The 22,074-nt window shown below is 40.4% G+C and overlaps 1 protein-coding gene and 1 long non-coding RNA gene across 9 annotated transcripts in view; one reads left to right on the top strand and one right to left on the bottom strand.

The window, feature by feature from the left end:
• LOC133256472 (uncharacterized) overlaps positions 1-442 on the bottom strand; it is a 46,783-nt gene extending 46,341 nt beyond the window's left edge. For all 4 annotated transcript variants that reach the window (XR_009739221.1, XR_009739223.1, XR_009739222.1 and 1 more), the window contains exon 1: positions 352-442. This is a non-coding gene — a long non-coding RNA (uncharacterized LOC133256472). The remainder of the gene's footprint in view (positions 1-351) is intronic.
• The window catches only part of NR6A1 (nuclear receptor subfamily 6 group A member 1), a 230,232-nt gene that overhangs the window by 104,351 nt on the left and 103,807 nt on the right, over positions 1-22,074 (top strand). The gene's annotated exons all lie outside the window — the stretch shown is intronic.

Below are 22,074 nucleotides of genomic sequence, written 5' to 3'. Positions count from 1 at the left end.
ACTTTGCTAGATTTTCCAACAGTTTATTCTTTCGTTTATTCAATTTCTCCCTTCTTTAATACTTCATTTTAAGAAAACACATACGAAATTAATTATCTAAAGGCAAAGAATGCAAAGCAACCTTTGTGTTCCTTATAATAACTGACTTCATAACTCTCTCCAGCTGCGTTATGGGGTGTGTATAAAAAGCTTCTGTTCTGAGAACAAAGGAGCACGTGCAGAAATGAGACTAAAAAATCCACTGACAGTATTTCACCACACAAATTACTTAAAAGATTTTAGTCAAGACTCTCAACAGATTCAATGTTAAAATGGTTTTTAGTTTAAAAAAAAAAAATTGAAAGTGCTTACCCAGTAAAAGAACCGAAGTAGTCCTGAACTGTTACGTAAGACTTTTTACAGTTGGATCTTTGTCAAAAGGGGGTGGGGGTGATGGGAGAAAGCAGCAACAACAATCAAAAAAGTTCGAGCTGCTGTGGCTTAGAGGACAACTTCTGTGTTTCCAGATAGGATTCTTGCTGCAGAAATGGAACTCCCAGCCAGCACAGCATCCTGTCCCGGTAGAGAAATGAGTTTGTCAGTTTGAAAAAAAAAAAAAAAGGTACTGGAACCCAGACTAGACGAGGTATTGAACCGCGCCAGATTTCCTTGCAGCCCTGTCTGCTCAGCTCGCATTGAACTATATATGACCCAGATGATGGACAGAAGCACATTCAGTCATGTGCACACTGGAAGAAAGCGGATTTGCTGGTCCCTGGCAGTGTTGGGGTTTGTCTTCTGATTGGGCTGTGCCCTGATCAGTGAAATGTGAAGCCCTCACCATTCAGAGGCCGTAATTCAGGACTGGCAGTTTGAGTGTCTGGCTGCCTCTAGTCACTGAGAGAGACTTTGAAGGTGTTGCTTTTGTTTGGTGACATTACCCACTCAGAGGCTACTTACACCTATGTACTAGTATTTGGAGCAATGCTAGTCTTTCTGAAATGCCAGAAGGAAGCCAACTTGGCTTGAATTCTGTATCATCTTCTTGTTGATGAACTTTGTTCTAACTTAGCCCAATTATTTGATTTGAGAATTTTTGTGATCTTAACCAAGGCTTATGTCTAGACCACACCCCAGCTGTGATTTTATGTGTTTGATAAGGTAAAAATAAAGGTAGCATTTGACTTTGAAGCTTCCTAGATGATATAAATTGTTCTTGGATGGAAGGACAGCAGAGAAGTTTGGGATTCTGGAGTCTTTGAATGTGCTAGGAAGACGCTTTATCTCTTACTATTGCCTTTGTGAAGCTGTCACTCTTATCCTAGTCCTTAATCACATAGGCAGCTGCTGGGGGGAAGCTACTGAAGTGTTTACCCCATTGAACTGTGACATAGTCGTTAATTATGCAAGAACCACAGTCTACTCTCTCTAGTCTATCTGAACTAGGGTCCTTGGGATTTATTTTCTGTCTTTCTGGGCCACTAGGAAACAAGACCATTATTTGGACTGTTGGTTGTGACATTTTTGTTTAGTGTATGAAAGTTGCTTTGTTTAATGTAAATTGACATTAAAAAAATTGAATAAAGTTGTTTTATGGGAGCTTAGCACTGATAATAGGAAATCTACCCTACATGGACCAATTGATCTCCCCCTCCGCCCCCCCAACCCCGGAGACTTTCTTGTCTCTTTAGGAATTAACTTATATATAATCCTAAACTGGTATTTAGACATAAAAATACTTTGGTTTATTTTCTGCGCTTTTTAGACTTTTAGAAATAAATCCACGGGCAGTGTGTAACATCTGTCAGTTTTGCTGTAAATTCTAGGTTTGGGTGTTTAAGGACTTGTTATTTCTTAGATGTCATGTAGTATCTTATATATGGTGACTGCCTAGGAATTCTCTTGTCTTAACCTGGAGAAGCTGAGTTGATACACTGTGGGATATAACAGTGATCAAAGTCAAAGAAAAGGGATGTTCACTCTCTGTAAACTACAGAGCAGTCATTCCTTTTTTTTTCTTTAAATTGTGGTAAAATACACATAACGTAATATTTATTATTTTAACCGTTTTTAAGTCTATAGTTTTGTAGCATTAGGTACATTCACATTGTTGTGCAATCATCCCTGCCATTTTCTCCAGAGCATTTTCATCATTGCCCCAAACTGAAACTTTGTACCTAACATAACATTAACTTCTTAGTCCTTCCTCCCCCAGCCTCTGGCAACCACTATTGTTTCTGTCTCTATGAATTTGACTACTCAAGATACCTCATAAAAGTAGAATCATACAGTGTTTATCTTTTTGTGACTGGTTTACTTCACTTAGCTTAGTGTCCTCTAGGGTCATTTATGTTGTAGCATGTGTCAGAACTTCCTTCCTTTTTAAGGTTGAATGATATTCAGTTGTATGTATAGACCACATTTTGTTTATCCTTTCATCTGTTGATGAACACTTAGTTGCTTCCACCTTTTGGCTATTAAAACAGTCATTCTCGCAGATTTCCCTGGTGGTCCAATGATTTAAGAATCTGCAGCTTTACAGTGCAGGGAATTCAAGTTCAGTCCCTGGTTGGAGAACTAGGATCCCATATGCCCTTTTGAGCCCTCGCCACAGCTAGAAAATCCGTGTTCTGCAACTAAAGATCCAGTTGATACAATGAAGATCCCACATGCCCCAGCTAAGATCCAACAAAGCCAAATAAATACAACAAATTTTTAAAAATACGTTTTAAAAAAGACAATCATTCTTGACCATTCTTCTTGTTATCTTAAGAGGGCTTCTTTACAGAGCTGTTCTGACCACCTTAAAAGCTATTCCTTTCTATAAGTTGGAAGCGTTTTGGTGTGCCTTTTAACTCTAGACTGACTGCTGCTGCTGCTGCTGCTGCTGCTGCTGCTGCTAAGTCGCTTCAGTCGTGTCAGACTCTGTGCAACCCCATAGACAGCAGCCCACCAGGCTCCCCTGTCCCTGGGATTCTCCAGGCAAGAACACTGGAGTGGGTTGCCATTTCCTTCAATGCATGAAAGTGAAAAGTGAAAGTGAAGTCGCTCAGTTGTGTCCAACTCTTAAGGACTGCAGCACACCAGGCTCCTCCGTCCATGGGATTTTCCAGGCAAGAGTACTGGAGTGGGGTGCCATTGCCTTCTCCGACTGACTAGATCCTAATATCAAATTTACTAGAACAGGGCAGATTCTTTTCAGGCTTCTTGGATGAGAGTTAATATATAATTCTTCTATGCTTATTTTTTATGGGGTTATCTTTTCCTTTTTTTGAGTTTCCCTAGTGGCTCAGAGGGTAAAGTGTCTGCCTGCAATGCAGAAGACCTGGGTTTGATCCCTGGGTCGGGAAGATCCTCTGGAGAAGGAGATGGCAACCCACTCCAGTACCCTTGCCCGGAAAATCCCACGGACAGAGGAGCCCGGTAGGCTACAGTCCCTGGAGTTGCAAAGAGTCGAACACAACTGAACAACTTCACTTTTCACTCTCTTTTCCTTTTACACTGTGAGCTCTTCCTGGGCAGGGACTATGGTCAATTTTTTTTGAATTGTGCCTTTTATATCAATAAAAATTAGTTGGAAGAGTGTGAATTAATAATAGAATAATTTATTGGTTTTTTATTATGTGCAAGACTCTAACAGATGTTTATTATATGCATTATTTAACTTTCAAAACAACTCTGAGATAAGTACTGTTATCTTTGTTTAATATTAATAAGTAAGATAACTTGTTCAAGGCTTCACAGCATTTAAAAGATAAAAATGGGATATGAACCTTGTCTCTTTTGGCTCCTGAGCTGTAATGGAAACTTAATAGTGAGACGATGATCAGTGTGTTTAAATGCAGATTAAGCCTATGCATTGATTCGAAATCAGTTATTCTTTCATTAGGCATCAGGAGCTATAGCCCTGTGATAGATATGATTCCTGAGTGGATACTTGGAGGAAAGCTTGCCAGTTAATTACTTGAACCTTCAATAGGGCTGAACAATCCCTTGTTGAACTCAGTTTGCAGATATTCCTGTGTATGTAAATTCTCTTTCTTACATTATTTTCAAATTGCAGTTAAATGAATGCACTAAAACAAATGTGTCGATGTTCTTCATATATATACATATATATATTTATATTGTACTGTTCTAGGTTCTAAGAAGAGTCAGGAATAAAAAAGAATGCTTCTCTGAGGAAGTGAATATACAAGCTGAAAGACAAATGATGACGAGAAGAATCCTTGAGTGTAAAGATTCTGAAGAAGTGTGATCTGGGCAATGAGAATGAGATATAAGAGCTCTAAGATACTAATAGGATTGAGTGTGGTGTGTTTGAGGAGCAGAAAGAGTAGAATAGCTGGAGTGGAGTGAATGCAGGGAGGAGGTCATGTTGAAAAGGTGGGATGGGACCCTATCATGTAGGGTCTTGAGAGCTGTGATAAGTAACTTGGATTTTTTCCCAAATTTGATTTTTTTTCCCCCAAATGGTGGGAAATTGGAAGGTTTTAAGCAGAAGAGTCCTCCTGCCACTACTGCAAAGCACATGGAATCTTAATTCCCATACCCTCTGCAGTGGAAATGCAGAGTTATAACTACTGGAACACCAGTGAATTCTGCTGACAATACCTTTAACTGGAGTCCTTCCCAGGCTGGAGACTTTGCCAAGGCTTTTGTATGTTAGTGGCCAGCTCTAGTTGTCCTAGCAGAATGATACCTCTTTAGAAGAGTGCTAGAGCTACTACCATTGGTTGCATTGCTCTTTCCACATCAACAAGAGTCTCTTGTTTTCACAACATTGCTGTTTGGATAGGGTTTTGTATGCTTGTTTTTTTGTGTTAATTTAGGCTAAAATTCAATTTTAATTACACTTGATCTTTCAGTGTCAGTAATTTAAAAAAGCATTTCCTTCACACATGTTGATGACTCATTGTTTAATTTATGTAATATACTTAAAGTCATACTGATAGGAATCTGAAATTGATAAATAAACAGGAACTTTCCCAGTATTCTTAAATAAAGTTGTAATTAGATATTCTGACTCTAGTAGAATTAATTGCTAACATTTCTCCCATATTACTTGATTTTTTTCAAATATTCTGAAAAATATTGAACATCACATACCTGATAGTCTCATAGGTCAGTTCAATTCAGTTGCTCAGTCATGTCTGACTCTTTGTGACCCCATGGACTATAGCATGCTAGGCTTCCCTGTCCATCACTGACTCCTGGAGCTTGCTCAAACTCATGTCCATCGAGTCGGTAATGCCATCCAACCATCTCATCCTCTGTCGTCTCCTTGTCCTCTCGCCTTCAATCTTTCACAGCATCAGGGTCTTTTCAAATAAGTCAGTTCTTTGCATCAGGTGGCCAAAGTATTGGAGTTTCAGATTCAGCATCAGTCCTTCCAATGAATATTCAGGACTGATTTCCTTTAGGGTGGACTGGTTGGATCTCCTTGCAGTCCAAGGGACTCTCAAGAGTCTTCTCCAACACCACAGTTCAAAAGCATCAGTTCTTCGACACTCAGCTTTCTTCACAGTCCAACTCTCACATCCATACATGACCACTGGAAAAACCGTAGCTTTAACTAGACGGACCTTTGTTGGCAAAGTGATGTTTCTGCTTTTGAATATGCTATCTAGGTTGGTCATAACTTTTCTTCCAAGGAGTAAGTGTCTTTTAATTTCATGGCTTCAGTCACCATCTGCAGTGATTTTGGAGACCCCCAAAATAAAGTCTGTTACTTTTTCAACTGTTTCCCCATCTATTTGCCATGAAGTGATGGGACCAGATGCCATGATCTTAGTTTTCTGAATGTTGAGCTTTAAGACAACTTTTTTGCTATCCTCTTTCACTTTCATCAAGAGGCTCTTTAGTTTGGGCCTTGCTCAGTAATACTTTTTTTTTTTTTTCCTGACTGTATAGAGCTTCTCCATCTTTGGCTGCAAAGAATATAATCAATCTGATTTCGGTGTTAACCATCTGGTTATGTCCATGTGTAGAGTCTTCTCTTGCGTTGTTGGAAGAGGGTGTTTGCTATGACCAGTACATTCTCTTGGCAAAACTCTTTGCCCTGCTTCATTCCGTACCCCAAGGCCAAATTTGCCTGTTACTCCAGGTGTTTCTTGACTTCCTACTTTTGCATTCCAGTCCCCTATAATGAAAAGGACATCTTTTTTTGGTGTTAGTTCTAAAAGGTCTTGTAGGTCTTCATAGAACCATTCAACTTCAGCTTCTTCAGCGTTACTGGTTGGGGCATAGGCTTGGATTACCCTGATATTGAATGGTTTGCCTTGGAAACGAACAGAGATCATTCTGTCGTTATGAACTCCTTATTGCCAAATTCAGACTTAAATTGAAGAAAGTGGGGAAAACCACTAGACCATTCAGGTATGACCTAAATCAAATCCCTTATGATTATACAGTGGAAATGAGAAATAGATTTAAGGGACTAGATCTGATGGACAGAGTACCTGATAAACTATGAATGGAGGTTCGTGACATTGTACAGGAGACAGGGATCAAGGCCATCCCCATGGAAAAGAAATGCAAAAAGCGAAATGGCTGTCTAGGGAGGCCTTACAAACAGCTGTGAAAAGAGAAGCGAAAAGCAAAGGAGAAAAGGAAAGATATAAGCATCTGAATGCAGAGTTCCAAAGAATAGCAAGGAGAGATAAGAAAGCCTTCCTCAGCGATCAGTGCAAAGAAATAGAGAAAAACAACAGAATGGGAAAGACTAGAGATGTCTTCAAGAAAATTAGAGATACCAAGGGAACATTTCATGCAAAGATGGGCTTGATAAAGGACAGAAATGGTATGGACCTAACAGAAGCAGAAGATAATAAGAAGAGGTGGCAAGAATACACAGAAGAACTGTACAAAAAAGATCTTCACAACCCAGATAATCATGATGGTGTGATCACTCACCTAAAGCCAGGCATCCTGGAATGCGAAGTCAAGTGGGCCTTAGGAATCATCACTATGAACAAAGCTAGTGGAGGTGATGGAATTCCAATTAAGCTATTTCAAATCCTGGAAGATGATGCTGTTAATATGCTAGCAAATTTGAAATTTTGACGCCAGCAAATTTGGAAGACTCATCAGTGGCCATAGGACTGGAAGAGGTCAGTTTTCATTCCAATCCCAAAGAAAGGCAATGCCAAAAAATGTTCAAACTACAGCACAATTGCATTCGTCTCACACACTAGGAAAATAATGCTCAAAATTCTCCAAGCCAGGTTTCAACAGTATGCAAACCATGAACTTCCGGATATTCAAACTGGATTTAGAAAAGGCAGAGGAACCAGAAATCAAATTGCCAGCATCCACTGGATCATCGAAAAAGCAGGAGAATTCCAGAAAAACTTTGACTTCCTTTGACTATGTGGATCACAACAAACTGTGGAACATCCTTAAAGAGATGGGAATACCAGACCACCTGACCTGCCTCCTGAGAAATCTGTATGCAGCTCAAGAAGTAACAGTTAGAACTGGACATGGACAACAACAGACTGGTTCCAAATAGGAAAAGGAGTATGTAAAGGCTGTATATTGTCACCCTGCTTATTTAATTTATATGCAGAATACATCATGTGAAATGCCGGGCTTGATGAATCACAAGCTGGAATCAAGACTGCCAGAAGAAATATCAGTAACCTCAGATATGCAGATGCTAGCACTCTTATGGCAGAAAGTGAAGAAGAACTAAAAAGCCTCTTGATGAAAGTGAAAAAGGAGAGTGAAAAAGTTGGCTTAAAACTCAGCATTCAGAAAACTAAGATCATGGCATCTGGTCCCATCACTTCATGATAAATAGATGGGGAAACAGTGGGAACAGTGAGAGACATTATTTTCTTGGTCTTCAGAATCACTGCAGATGGTGACTGCAGCTATGAAATTAAGACTCTTGCACCTTAGAAAAAAACTTATAACTAACCTAGACAGCATATTAAAAAGCAGAGACTGTACTTTGCTGACAAAGGTCCATCTCGTCAAAGATATGGTTTTTCCAGTAGTCATGTATGGATATAAGAGTTGGACTGTAAAGTGAGGTGAGTGCCAAAAAATTGATACTTTTGAACTGTGGTGTTGGAGAAGACTCTTGAGAGTCCCTTGAACTGCAAGAAGATCCAAGCGGTCCATCCGTAAAGGAAATCAGTCCTGAATATTCATTGCCAGGACTGATGCTGAAGTGAAACTCCAGTACTTTGGCCACCTGATGCAAAGAACTGACTCACTGGAAAAGACCCTGATGCTGTGAAAGATTGAAGGCTGGAAGAGAATGGGACAACAGAGGATGGGATGGTTGGATGGCATCACTGACTCGATGGACATGAATTTGAGCAAGCTCCAGGAGTTGGTGATGAACAGTGAAGGCTGGTGTGCTGCAGTCCATGGAGTCGCAAAGAGTTGGACTGAGCGACTGAACTGAACTGAACTGAACCTTCAAGGTCAGATTCCCTGGAGATTCCCAGTCTCTTTGTCCGATCCCAGGGCTGGGAAGCCTGACATGGTGCTCAGAACCTTCACTAACAATGGGAGAACTTCTTTGGTATTATTGTTCTCCAGTTTGTGTGTCACCCACGGGTATGGGATTTGGTTTAATCGTGATTGCGCCCCTCCTACCATCTTGCTGAAACTTCTTCTTTGTCTTTGGATGTGGCTTATCTTTTATTGGTTGTTTCCAGCATCCTTCTGTTGATGGTTAACAGCTATTTGCATTTTGGTGCTCTTGCAAGAGGCAATGAGTGCATTTCCTTCTACTTCGCCATCTTGAACCAGAATATACTTATCCTTATTACTTATAGTCATTTGATTTTCTTTTTACTTAAAAATGTTATTTATAAACCACTAAATTGATTTTAAAACCCACTTAAGGGGCATCCTGAACTTTGAAAATATTATAGAGGAGAAATCTGAGGCTCAGAGAGGTTATAATTTGTCCAGTGTCACATAGCAAGGAAATATCAGAGCTGGTACTTAAACCATAGCTTGATTCTAAAGCCCTTACTTGGTACATTGTATAACTTTTCTAGTGGTGATAACCTTCAGTCGATCTGAACAAAACTAAAACACCATAAATGACCTTTGATAATGATCTTTGATAATAATATGCATGCCTGTGCTCAGTCACTTCAATCACGTCTGACTCTTTGCAACCCTGTGCACTCCAGCCCACCAGGCTCTTCTGCCCATGGGATTCTCCAGGCAAGAATACTGGAGTAGGTTGTCATGCCCTCCTCCAGGGGATCTTCCTGACCCAGGGATTGAACCTGCATCTCTTCTGTCTCCTGCATTGGCAGGGAGTTCTTTACCAGGAGAAGCCCAATAATGATTATATAAAATGTAAATTTTCTAAAACAGAGGCTGCAGGGTGGGACAGAAATATTCTTTTTCTGATCATGTCCTCTGCCTTTTTCAAAGAGCTGTTGGCCACTTAGAGTTGTCTTCTGTATCTTGGACAGAATGCAGTTGATATTACTCATTAGTTGTACTGGGAACCAGCAGATTCCCAAAGCACTTGTATCTCATTACTCAGCCTAGCCCTGAGCTAATCTTGGCTTCTTAAAATAATAGCTGTGTGAGACCTAGCTTCTGAGAGTGAGAACATGGCCTCTCAAAAGTGAGCTGTTGAAACGTAACTTGTAGTCAGTGCTCAGCTACAAGACAGGATATATCCAGTGTCTGAGTCCAGCCCTTCTGTTTTCTGACCTGGTTATGGTAGTACTGGTTGAATTAATTTTAAAGAAAGGAGAAATCATGTCCTCCTTTCCCCTGGAGGATAAGGGAAGGGAAGGGAATTAATATTTGTTGTTTACTGTGAGTCACGTGGTTTACTCTAGGCCCTTTTGACAGAGGTTTTAATTTAATTCTCTTGACAATTCCATGAGAGAAAAGTTATTATCCCTACTTTTTTCATTTGTTTTATTTCTCAAGTTAGCATAAAGGAAAACTGATTGTTGGTTATATCTTTTTTTGAATTTCAACACATGTGTGATTTATGTAACCACTTCTACCATCAGGACACAGAACAGTTACAGTGCCCCTGCCCCAAAACTATTTTGCATATTACCCTTATTTTACAGAGAAGAAACATTGAGACTCAGAGAGAGGAAATGATTCTTAAACAGTCAGAAAGTCAGGTAGTGACTGAGGTTAGGACGGAAACTAAACTGTACCTAACTTTGCAAATCATACCTTCACATCAGAGCTGAATTGTAACTCTGAATTGATGAGACTTTGTAGAAGTGGACATTTCTAGGCTTAAAGAATAAAGGGTTATGTCATAAGATGGAAGCCTTTGAAAACCCAACACTGTGGAAATAGAGCTCCTTTCTTATTCCTGTGTAGTGTGGGATTTGCCTTGTATACCTCCAACACTTAATCAGTACAGATTCATGTTTTTGTCTTCATGGAGTAGCTTTTCAATGAAAAATAGAAGTTTAATCTTCCACTTATGTCCTTTAGTAACCAGCTGGGTCTTGTTTTTGTTTTTGCTTTCTTCTGCCATGACTTGGGCATAGGTGTTTTTCTTTGCCGGGCTTAAATGGAGTTGACTCTCCAAAGCTTCTGAAGCAGTTTCTTGCTTGAATAGACAAAAATAGTCAGGTACCTCAATGTCTGCTAGGGAGTAGAGTAAAATCACATGGGTAGGATTGGGTTGAAGGCATGAGCCATAAAACATTACTTTTATGGCTGCCAAGAAAGTTCATTTTTTTTAAGAGGCTGGTCCAATGTTAGTGATTGATTATATAATTAAAGTAGGAATTTTGGATAATTTCTTCAGTATATGATAAAATTACTTTTCCTCCCCCATTTTGTCTTCCCGTGGATCACACCAAGGGTAAAGATGGGAAAGTAGAGTGGGAAAAAAAACAAAAAAGATTTGAGAACCACAGTGGGCCAAGCCGGATGGTAGGTGCTTTGCAAAACTGTTATTTTGAATTCTTATAATGTTTATTGAATTGGCATGGTCATTTCCTCCTTACACAAATGAAGAAACCTGAGATACAGAGAGGTTAAGTCTCTTCTTCATCATTCCTGAGACAGAGCCAGTAACCTAACTCAGGTGTTTTTTATGGGTTTTGGTTTTTGGTCTTTATGGGTTTTGATTTGTTTTGGTGTGGCTCCAGTGCTGTCTCTTTGTATTATCTTATTTGCTGTATTCACTAAAGCACTTCCAGTGCCTCTTAAGGGCATTGCCAGGGTTCAGAGAATGGTGGTGGTGATTGTACCCTTTAGGACAGACTTTTTTCCTCTTAAGTATCAAAATCATTCTTGAGCATGTTAAATTTAAAAACAGATTCAATTTAGAGTTGTGTTATGGTGCTGTCAGCATCATTTACAAATTCAGGCTGTCAAAATCTTCAGGAGCTGATTGCAACATGGAGGGACCTAGGGCTGTTGATATTTGGAATATCTGCTGATCCAGAGCCTCATGGTTACTAGGCAGAAGGTGATAGAGCAAAAGGTACTTGGCTTTGGACCCCATGTGGGGTCAAATTATATTACAGGAAGAAGCCAGAGCTAAATTTCAGGTCACAGAGAGCTGAACCTAGGCTGGTACCAGAACTCCCAAAGGATATTTCTGAGGCAGGCCATTGGTGGCCAGTGCTTTGGCCTTACTAACTAGGTCTCTCCAAGCAGGGCTATTAGCCTGATGCATAGAGAGGTCATGTTCAGGAGATAACTGCCACTGAAGTTATATGCTTTCTAGAAGTTTACACGTTTACCATTCTGAACAGAGTCCTAAGTGCCCACTGACAAAATATAACATGGCAAGTAGTAATTTCCTTAAGCAGTTTTAAGGGAGCTTGGTGTTCTCTGAACTTCTGTGAATCTGTGGTTTGGTGAGTGAATGGGTATGGAGTCTCTCAGTCATGTCGAACTCTTTGCAGCCCCATGGACTATAGCCCACCAAGCTCCTCTGTCCATGTAATTTTCTGGGCAAGAATACTCGACTGGTTATCACTTTCTACTCCAAGGGCTCTTTCCGACCCAGAGATAGAACCCTTATCTCTTACGCCTCCTGGATTCTCAGGGAAATTCTTCACCACTAGTGCCATCTGGGAAGCCCTGTGGTTTGGTATCTGACATTAATTTGGGGGGAATTCTCAGCCATTATTACCACAAATATTTCTTTTGTTTCTTTGTTTCTTCTTCTAATATTCCCATTTACACACATGTAACACCTTTTGTTGTCCCACAGTCCTTGGATAGTCTGTTCTTTTGTTGTAATCTTTTTTTCTCTTTGCTTTTCAGTTTGGGGAGTTTCAGTTGTCTTATCTCTATGCTCAGGGATCTTTCTTTAGCCATGCCCAGTCTAATGAACCTATCAAAGCCTTCTTCATTTCTATTACAGTATTTTTTATTTTTAGCATCTCATTTTAATTTTTTTAGAATTTCTCTCTACTTAAATTATCCATCTGTCTTTCATGTTGTCTGTTTCCCATTAAAGCCCTTAGCATATTAATCATAGTTCTTTGAAGTCCTGGTCTAATAATTCCAACATTTCTCTGATATCTGATGCTTGTTTTGCTGTTTAATATGCCTTGTGGGTTTTTTTGTTGTTGTTGTTGTTAAAAATTGAATGCAGTATACTAGGTAAAAACTGCTATAAACAGGCCTTGAGTAATGTAGTGGTAAGATGTGGGCAAGGGGAAGCATTCTGTAGTCCTTTGATGAGGTCTCAGTCCTCTGGTGAGCCTGGGCCCCAGAACAGTGAATTTTACTAGTGCTTCTCATTTTTTTCCCCTCTTGGGGGAACAGGATGGCTGGGTGGTCTGAAAGTGGGTATTCTTCCTTCATATGGGAAGCAAGATGAGGCTAGAGTTGGGTATTTACCTTCTTCTGAATTGGTTAGTCTCTGATAAAACTCTAGCAAGTTAGGCTCTGACTGCAAGGAGATCCAACCAGTGCATTCTGAAGGAGATCAGCCCTGGGTGTTCTTTGGAAGGAATGATGCTAAAGCTGAAACTCCAGTACTTTGGCCACCTGATGCGAAGAGTTGACTCATTGGAAAAGACTCTGATGCTGGGAGGGATTGGGGGCAGGAGGAGAAGGGGACGACAGAGGATGAGATGGCTGGATGGCATCACTGATTCGATGGACGTGAGTCTGAGTGAACTCCGGGAGTTGGTGATGGACAGGGAGGCCTGGCGTGCTGCGATTCATGGGGTCGCAAAGAGTCGGACACGACTGAGCGACTGGTCTGATCTGATCTGATCTGAAAATAATTTTTCCCAGATGTGGGCCATGTTAAGAACAAAATGCTCTGGTATATTTCAGGGGTCGTTTTCCCCTCTCTATTCCAGAAGCAAGAAGGAATTTTTCTGTGACACTCACTGTGAGGTCCTGGTAGAGGTCTTGGAGGTAAAACTCACAAAAGCGTGGAGCCATCCTGTGACTGGGTCTCTCTGAAGTTTAACTCTCAGAGTTATCCACACTTCTCCAACAATTCATCAACTACAGCTTATGTGTTCTTAATCCTGGCACAGGTTGCTATGAAACTTTCTGCTCATGAGTTTCAGCTTTGGTGATAGGGAAAGTTGCTCAGTTGTGTCCAACTCTTTGCAAGCCCACGGACTATATAGTCCATGGAATTCTCCAGCCCAGAATACTGAAGTGGGTAGCCTTTCCCTTCTCCAAGGGATCTTCCTGACCCAGGAATCGAACTGGGGTCTCCTCCATTGCAGGTGGATTCTTTCCCGGCTGAGTTACCAGGGAAGCCCCTCTGTTGTCTGTATCTGTCTCCATTTTGGGGACAGTGGTTTGCCATGTGATCTCATTTCTCTGCTGTGTCTAAGAAGAATTGTTGATTTTACATTTTGTTCAGTTTTTTCCTATTGGGACAGAGTGGCAACTTCTAGGCTCCTGACATGGCCAACTGGAAACTGAAAGTGGTATTGCTTTTTAAAAAACTTGAGATACGGCTATCATTTCTTCCTACTTTTAACCTTTCCTTGTGACTGTTCCAAGAGTTCAGTTCAGTTGCTCAGTCGTGTCCGACTCTTTGTGACCCCATGAATCGCAGCACGCCAGGCCTCCCTGTCCATCACCAACTCCCGGAGTTCACTCAGACTCACGTCCATCGAGTCAGTGATGCCATCCAGCCATCTCATCTTCTGTCGTCCCCTTCTCCTCCTGCCCCTAACGCCTCCCAGCATCAGAGTCTTTTCCAGTGAGTCAACTCTTCTCATGAGGTGGCCAAAGTACTGGAGTTTCAGCTTTAGCATCATTCCTTCCAAAGAAATCCCAGGGCTGATCTCCTTTAGAATGGACTGGTTAGATCTCCTTGCAGTCCAAGGGACTCTCAAGAGTCTTCTCCAGCACCACAGTTCAAAAGCATCAATTCTTCGGCACTCAGCTTTCTTCACAGTCCAACTCTCACATCCATACATGACCACAGGAAAACCATAGCCTTGACTAGATGGACCTTTGTTGGCAAAGTAATGTCTCTGCTTTTGAATATGCTATCTAGGTTGGTCATAACTTTCCTTCCAAGGAGTAAGCGTCTTTTAATTTCATGGCTTCAGTCACCATCTGCAGTGATTTTGGAGCCCCAAAAATAAAGTCTGACACTGTTTCCACTGTTTCCCCATCTATTTCCCATGAAGTGATGGGACCAGATGCCATGATCTTCGTTTTCTGAATGTTGAGCTTGAAACCAACTTTATCACTCTCCTCTTTCACTTTTATCAAGAGGCTTTTTAGTTCCTCTTCACTTTCTGCCATAAGGGTGGTACCATCTGCATATCTGAGGTTATTGATATTTCTCTGGGCAATCTTGATTCCAGCTTGTGCTTCTTCCAGCCCAGTGTTTCTCATGTTGTTCTCTGCATAGAAGTTAAATAAGCAGGGTGACAATATACAGCCTTGATGTACTCCTTTTCCTATTTAGAACCAGTCTGTTGTTCCATGTCCAGTTCTAACTGTTGCTTCCTGACCTGCATATAGGTTTCTCAAGAGGCAGGTCAGGTGGTCTGGTATTCCCATCTCTTGAAGAATTTTCCACAATTTATTGTGATCCACACAGTCAAAAGCTTTGGCATAGTCAATAAAGCAGAAATAGATGTTTTTCTGGACCTCTCTTGCTTTTTCCATGATCCAGCGGATGTTGACAATTTGATCTCTGGTTCCTCTGCCTTTTCTAAAACTAGCTTGAACATCTGAAGTTCATGGTTCACATTTTGCTGAAGCCTGGCTTGGAGAATTTTGAGCATTACTTTATTAGCGTGTGAGATGAGTGCAATTGTGCAGTAGTTTGAGCATTCTTTGGCATTGCCTTTCTTTGGGATTGGAATGAAAACTGACCTTTTCCAGTCCTGTGGCCATTGCTGAGTTTTCCAAATTTGCTGGCATATTGAGTGCAGCACTTTCACAGCATCATCTTTCAGGATTTGGAATAGCTCAACTGGAATTCCATCACCTCCACTAGCTTTGTTTGTAGTGATGCTTTCTAAGGCCCACTTGACTTCACGTTCCTGGATGTCTGGCTCTAGGTGAGTGATCATACCATCGTGATTATCTTGGTCATGAAGATCAGAGCTTGCTTTCTCAGACCTTGTCTCTGGCCCTTAGAATAAGTCCTCTCTCTGCACATTGATAAGGATCACATTTTCTGAATTCAAAATCAGGACAACATATGTCATATGAGATTCCCCCCAAGTTTTAAACAGACTATTTTTAAGAACTATTTTAGGTTCACAACAATATTGAGCAGAAAGTTCAGAGAGTTTCCATATTCTACCTTCCACATATATTGTACAACTTCCTCCCATCAACATCCCATACCAGAAGGGTACATTTATTATAGTCAGTGAACCTACGTTGATACAGTATTATCACCCAAAATTCATAATTTACCTGAGGGTTCACTCTTCATATTTTATATACTGCAGATTTTGGCAAATGTGTCATGGGCTTTCTGTATGGAGATTTAGTTTAAATTCCTGAATATTGAAATTTATAGGACATTGGTTCACAGAGACTGCAGAATATTGTTATCTTGGAAAATTCAAGTACAAGCACTGTATGTAGATGAATCAGATCTGTTTCAGTGCTTTTCTGCTTTGACCTAGTGCTTGAAAGGGCCTTGGAATAGACTACCTAGCAGATAAGCAAAGATGCAGTCTTTGTTTGCTTCAGGTGGCTTGGCAGAGATTGCAAGAGTTCCCATGGTGGGCTGTTGGGGACCTGGAGGCTGTAGAGTCAGATAGATCTGACTTTCCCTAAAGGTATCAAACAACTGGAATTTGAACATGCATTGGTTTAGAGTCACCATTTTTTTCACCAATGTTTCTAAAATATATGGCACATGTTGAAAGCTCTGAAATTGCTTTAATATTCAGAAGGATCAGTAAAGACCAGTTTTTCAGTTTTCCTGTGAAAGGATGGAAAACTAAAGAAGCCTGTCACTATGTTATAGTGGTTTTTGAAGCAGACAATTTTAAGAAGAGGTGGCAAGAATATACAGAAGAACTCTACAAAAAAGATCTTAATGACCTGGATAACCACGATGCTGTGATCACTCACCTAGAGCCAGACAGACATCCTGGAGTGCAAAGTGGGCTTTAGGAAGCATCACTATGAACAAAGCGAAAAACATCTTAATGACCCGGATAACCACTATGGTGTGATCACTCACCTAGAGCCAGGTATCTTGGAATAGGAAGTCAAGGGGGCTTTAGGAAGCATCACTACAAACAAAGCTAATGGAGGTGATGGAATTCAAGCTGAGTTATTTCAAATCCTAAAAGATGATGCTGTTAAAGTGCTACACTCAATATGAAAGGAAATTTGGAAAACTCAGCAGTGGTCGGTCACAGGAGTGGAAAAGGTCAGTTTTCGTTTCAGTCCCAAAGGACAATGTCAAAGAATGTTCAGACTACTGCACAGTTGCCCTCATTTCACATGCTAGCAAGGTAATACTCAAAATCCTTCAAGCTATGCTTCAACAGTACATAAACTGAGAACTGCTAGATGTACAAGCTAGATTAAGAAAAGGCAGAGGCACCAGAGGTCAATTTGCTAACATCTGTTGGATCATAGAAAAAACAAGAGAGTTCTAGAAAAACATCTACTTCTGCTTCATTGACTATGCCAAAGCCTTTGTGTGAATCACAACAAACTGTGGGAAATTCTTAAAAGAGATGGGAATACCAGATCACCTTTCCTGCCTTCTGAGAAATCTGTATGCAGGTCAAGAAGCAACAGTTGGAACCATACATGGAACAATGGAGTGGTTCAAAATTGGGAAAGGAGTATGTCAAGGCTGTATGTTGTAACCCTGCTTATTTAATTTCTGTGCAGAGTACGTCATGTGAAATGTCAGGCTGGATGAATCACATGCCGGAATCAAGATTGCCAGGAGAAATATCAATAACCTTAGATATACAGATGACACCACCCTAGATGGCAGAAAGCAAAGAGGAACTAAAGAGCTTCTTGATGAAAGTGAAAGAGGAGAGTGAAAAAGCTGGCTTAAAAGTCATTAAAAGTCAACATTCAAAAAACTGAGATCATAGCATCTGGTCTCATCACTTCATGGCAAATAAATGCAGAAAAAGTGGTAACAGTGACATTGGTCTTCAAAATCACTGCAGATGGTGATTACAGCCATGAAATTAAAAGACCCTTGTTCCTTAGAAGAAAAGCTATGACAAAGCTAGACAGTATATTTAAAAAGCAGAGATATTACTTTGCCGACGAAGGTCCGTATAGTCAAAGCTGTGGTTTTTCCATTAGTCATGTATGGATGTGAGAGTTGGACCCTAAAGAAGGCCGAGCACTGAAGAATCTATGCTTTCAAACTATGGTGTTGGAGAAGACTCTTGAGAGTCCCTTAGACAGCAAGGAGAGCAAAGCAGTCAATCCTAAAGGAAATCAGTCCTGAATATTCATTGGAAGGACTGATGCTGAAGCTGTAGCTCCAATACTTTGGCCACCCTACGCAAAGAGCCGACTCATGTAAAAGACCCTGGTGGTGGAAAAGATTGAAGGCAGGAGGAGAAGGGGATGGCAGAGGATGAGATGGTTGGATGATATCACTGACTCAATCGACATGAGTTTGAGCACCTTCGGGAGATGGTGAAGGACAGGGAAGCCTGGTGTGCTGCAATCCATGGGGTCGCCAAGAGTCAGACATGACTGAGCGACTGAACAACAGTTTGCTTTACATTTTTTCTGATTATGTTTCCTTTTGAAATTAGAATACATTTTTTTTCTTAATGGCTATTCATGCTGCTGCTACTGCTAAGTCACTTCAGTCGTGTCCGACTCTGTGTGACCCCAGAGACGGCAGCCCACCAGGCTCCCCTGTCCCTGGGATTCTCAAGGCAAGAACACTGGAGTGGGTTGCCATTTTCTTCTCCAGTGGCTATTCATATTCATTGTCAAACATGTCTTTTAAGTTTATTTTTCTTGAGAGCTCTGTATTTAAGGCATATGACTAGTATTCATTTTGGAACTATTAGATATAACTGAAACCATTAAAAACCCAAGAGACATAAACAGTGATTTTAATATTTTGATTCGTAGACCTACAGTGACCCTTCTACCTACAGTGATCCTTCTCCTTAGCTACAGACCCAAAATTCTTAATTCTTTCAAATATCTTTATTTGCATGTCCCTTGATCCCTAACGCCTGCACACTCTCCTTTCTACCTTATTTTGTTTGGTGGGATGAATCACACAGAATTAAAATTGTGGTCACCTCTGCTACCTTCTTTTTTCATGGCCTCCATATCCTGTCAGCCAGACAATTCATTTCTGTCTTAACTTTGACATTTCTGCTTTCATGACTGAGTAACCACCTTTTCCATTTGTTCCCTGCAATCATTTTTAAAAGCTTGTATGTATTGATACTTTATATACCAGAAACTGTGCCAGGTATGTATCAATTGGAGTTTAGTTGGCAATGTTGAGCAGTTTGGTTGTCTCAACCTGGGGTCAGTGGTCGGGGATGGGTAAGTAGGGACCAAGGATCCTCCTAAATATTCTTAAAGCACAGGACAGGTCCACCATAAAAAAGAATTATTAGGCCCAAAATGTCAATAGTGTAGAAATGGAGAAACCTGAATCACATCATTTCATAGCTTATTTAATCCTCACAACTCTTTACATGGGTTTTATTATTCCTACTTTATAGATGATTAAACTGAGGCTCACGAGATTTAAGTTAATCAGAGTCACACAGCTAGTAAGTAATGGAGCCAAGTTCAAACTTTGTCTGACTCAGTCTGAGCTTAAATTGGTCATGGTACCTAGCCTGCTCTTAACTCAGACCTTTAACTTCTACCTGGTCTACTATAATGGGTTCCTCCCTGATCCTCTTGCCTCTTGTCTCTCCATTTAAGTCTGTCTTAAGCATGGCATAAGGCTCTAATTATACTGCCTCTCTGCTTCTAATGCATTTGGAATGTAGTTTTGGTTCCCTAGCCTGGGTGTTAAGGCCAGAGCTACTGCAGTCAGTCCCTGAATGACCTTTCCAACTAATTTTTCACAGCTCTCTTCTTTTCAAAGATGTGTTTTCTTTCTTATTTTTGCTTCTTTAGTATTTTCCAGTATTCCATAACATATATACTGCTGTTGTAATTTAAAATGTTTTAATGGCAGAAAAAATCCAGCCTATCTGATGATTTAGGAATTAGAAAATAAAGTGATTGTATTTTTATTTTAAAGCCCCCAGACTTCCTCTGTGTAATCCTTCGTTCATGCTGTGTCCTTTGTTTGGAATCCCACACAATTCATTATCAGCGATTCAAATTCTTTTTGGCCACCAGGGCCCAGCCTGAACACTACTGCCTGCCACTGATCTGGAGAGCGGAGAGGTTAAGAGCATGTGCTTTTACACACTGATAGGGTCAAGTTTGAGATCTGTTTTTTCTGATAAGTACAGCTGTGAGACCTTGAGCAAGTAACCCAACCTCATTAAGTCTATTGCTTATCTGTAAAATTGAGGTGGTTTTGAGCTCACAGAGGGTTTTCGAAATTCAGTGAGAGCTCACATTTGAAGTGCCTGGCACAATGTGAGTGTTAAAGGAGTCCATTAATAGAATTTCTTTACTGCATTAATTTTCCACTTCTTTAATTCACACCTCTGCATCTCTAATAGTGTAAGCTGTAGGGTCAGAATTCATGCATTTAAATCCTGGTATCATCACTTACTAGTTATGTAAACTTAATCAAATTACCTAGCTATCATGTGCTTCAGTTTCCACATCTATGCACATAATAGTATGTGCTCTATTAGGGCTTATTTCAGGATTAAACGAGACAATGTAGGTAAAGCACCTAGACTAGGTCTGGCCCATAAGTGCTCAATTATGTTAGCTATTATTACCGCTCTTACTACTTAACTCATTATTAGCGCTTACTACTTCTTAACCTCTATTCAACTCATTTGTATACGTGTAACTCCTTATCTGAGGATTAACCCTTTGAAGCCCTGAGCACTGTTTTGAACTTAGTTATAATGATGTAGTTATATTTTACTTGCTTAAGGACTTTCGCTGACATCACCCTATTTGAGCCTCACAAAAATCATATGAGGTAGGCAGACAAAATGCTAGCTAAATATAAGTTTGTGTAGGAAAGGTTTGGGTGTCTGCCATGCTTTAGGTTTTAAGTCCTTTCTTCTTCACCAGATTTATCTTATTTGGCTTTCATAGTTATCCTGAAAGGTAGTATTTATTACTACATTTTAAATATAAGGGACCTGAGGCTCAGAAAGTTTAAGTACCATGATCAAATCAATCAGCTGATGAGCTTCAGAGCCTCGACATGTTTCCACAGAGTTGTGTCGAGTTTTCGTGGCCAGGTGTCAGATTTGGTGGTATCTAAGCCATAGTCTCATTATGTTCCTGTTTCTGCTTTGGGGAATCTGGTCACCTTGTCTCCTGAAATAGCTGTTGATGTAAAATACTGCAGTAATGTCAAGAGAGGAAACCTTCAGACAAGGACCATTGGAAAAATTGATCTTAGATTTCTTAGTATTCCTGTGTTTTAGAGACTGCTAAGAATGAGTAGATGAACCTCCCTTGGTCTAATGCCAGTGATTTCAAGGGTCTTTGAACATTTTTATACCAATCCAGTTTGCTATACATCCAAGTGAGGTCATTCTGAGACTTAACATTATAACCAATAGTATGTTGGAAGGAGCCCTAGATTGTTTGGAATCAGAAGTCTAGGAGTTCTTATACCAAGAATCCTTTTCGGGGAGATTTTGTGTAGTCTTTAAAGTCAAACAGACCTGATTGGAGTTACCTGACCTCTCTTTAGTCTCTTGTGTGTACAGTGAGGAGAAAAATAACCCATATACCAGAGTTTTTAACATTAAATACAGTAAAGTATATAAGCCATTTTGCCTCATTCATAGCAGGTATTTAGTAAAAATAAACTGTAATAATATGTTTTTAAAATATTTATTTGGCTGTGCTGGGTTTTGGTTGCAGCATGTAGGATCTTTAGCTGTGGCATGTGGGAGCTAGTTCCCTGACCAGGGATCGACCCTAGCCCCCCTGCATTGGGAGCGTGGAGGCTTAGCCACTGGACCACCAGGGAAATCCCAAAACTGTATTAATATTTAATGTATGTTGTTCCCACCTACAGAAAAAAGTCCATATTTAGCCTGGTATGTAAGATCTTTCTAAATCTGGCTTTCCTCTCAACATCCCTTAGTCTTTTCCTGCCACTCACTGTCATGTTCCTTAAATCCAAGCTCCACGAAAGTATTCTTACTTTCAAAACAACCTCTGCTTTTATGTTGCCATGTCTTTGTACATGCTATTTGCTTCCCCCTTGTCTGCCCATTGAGAGCATACGCCTTCAAAACTGAGCTCTAATGCTACTTCTGATTGTCAAGTTTCCATCAGATCTACTCTTACTCCACAGATTTATCACTCCTGCCTGTGAGTTCCCATTTAGCACCTTGTTTGTAATTTTCTTGGGCACCGTAGATAATTTCCTGGTCTGTCTCCCCAACACTTTCTAGAGGGCAGTGACCCTGTCTTAGTGTTTCTGTGGAATTCTGGGGCGGCAGAGTGCATTTGCTCTATCTCACTTGGGACTTCCCTTTCGGTTTGAATTCTGAATGTGAAAAACGTGAT

Source organism: Bos javanicus, chromosome 11, assembly GCF_032452875.1.
Source record: "Bos javanicus breed banteng chromosome 11, ARS-OSU_banteng_1.0, whole genome shotgun sequence".
NCBI lineage: Eukaryota > Metazoa > Chordata > Mammalia > Artiodactyla > Bovidae > Bos > Bos javanicus.
The sequence above is the reverse complement of the archived record's forward strand: the minus strand, read 5'-3'. Positions and strand labels throughout refer to the sequence as shown.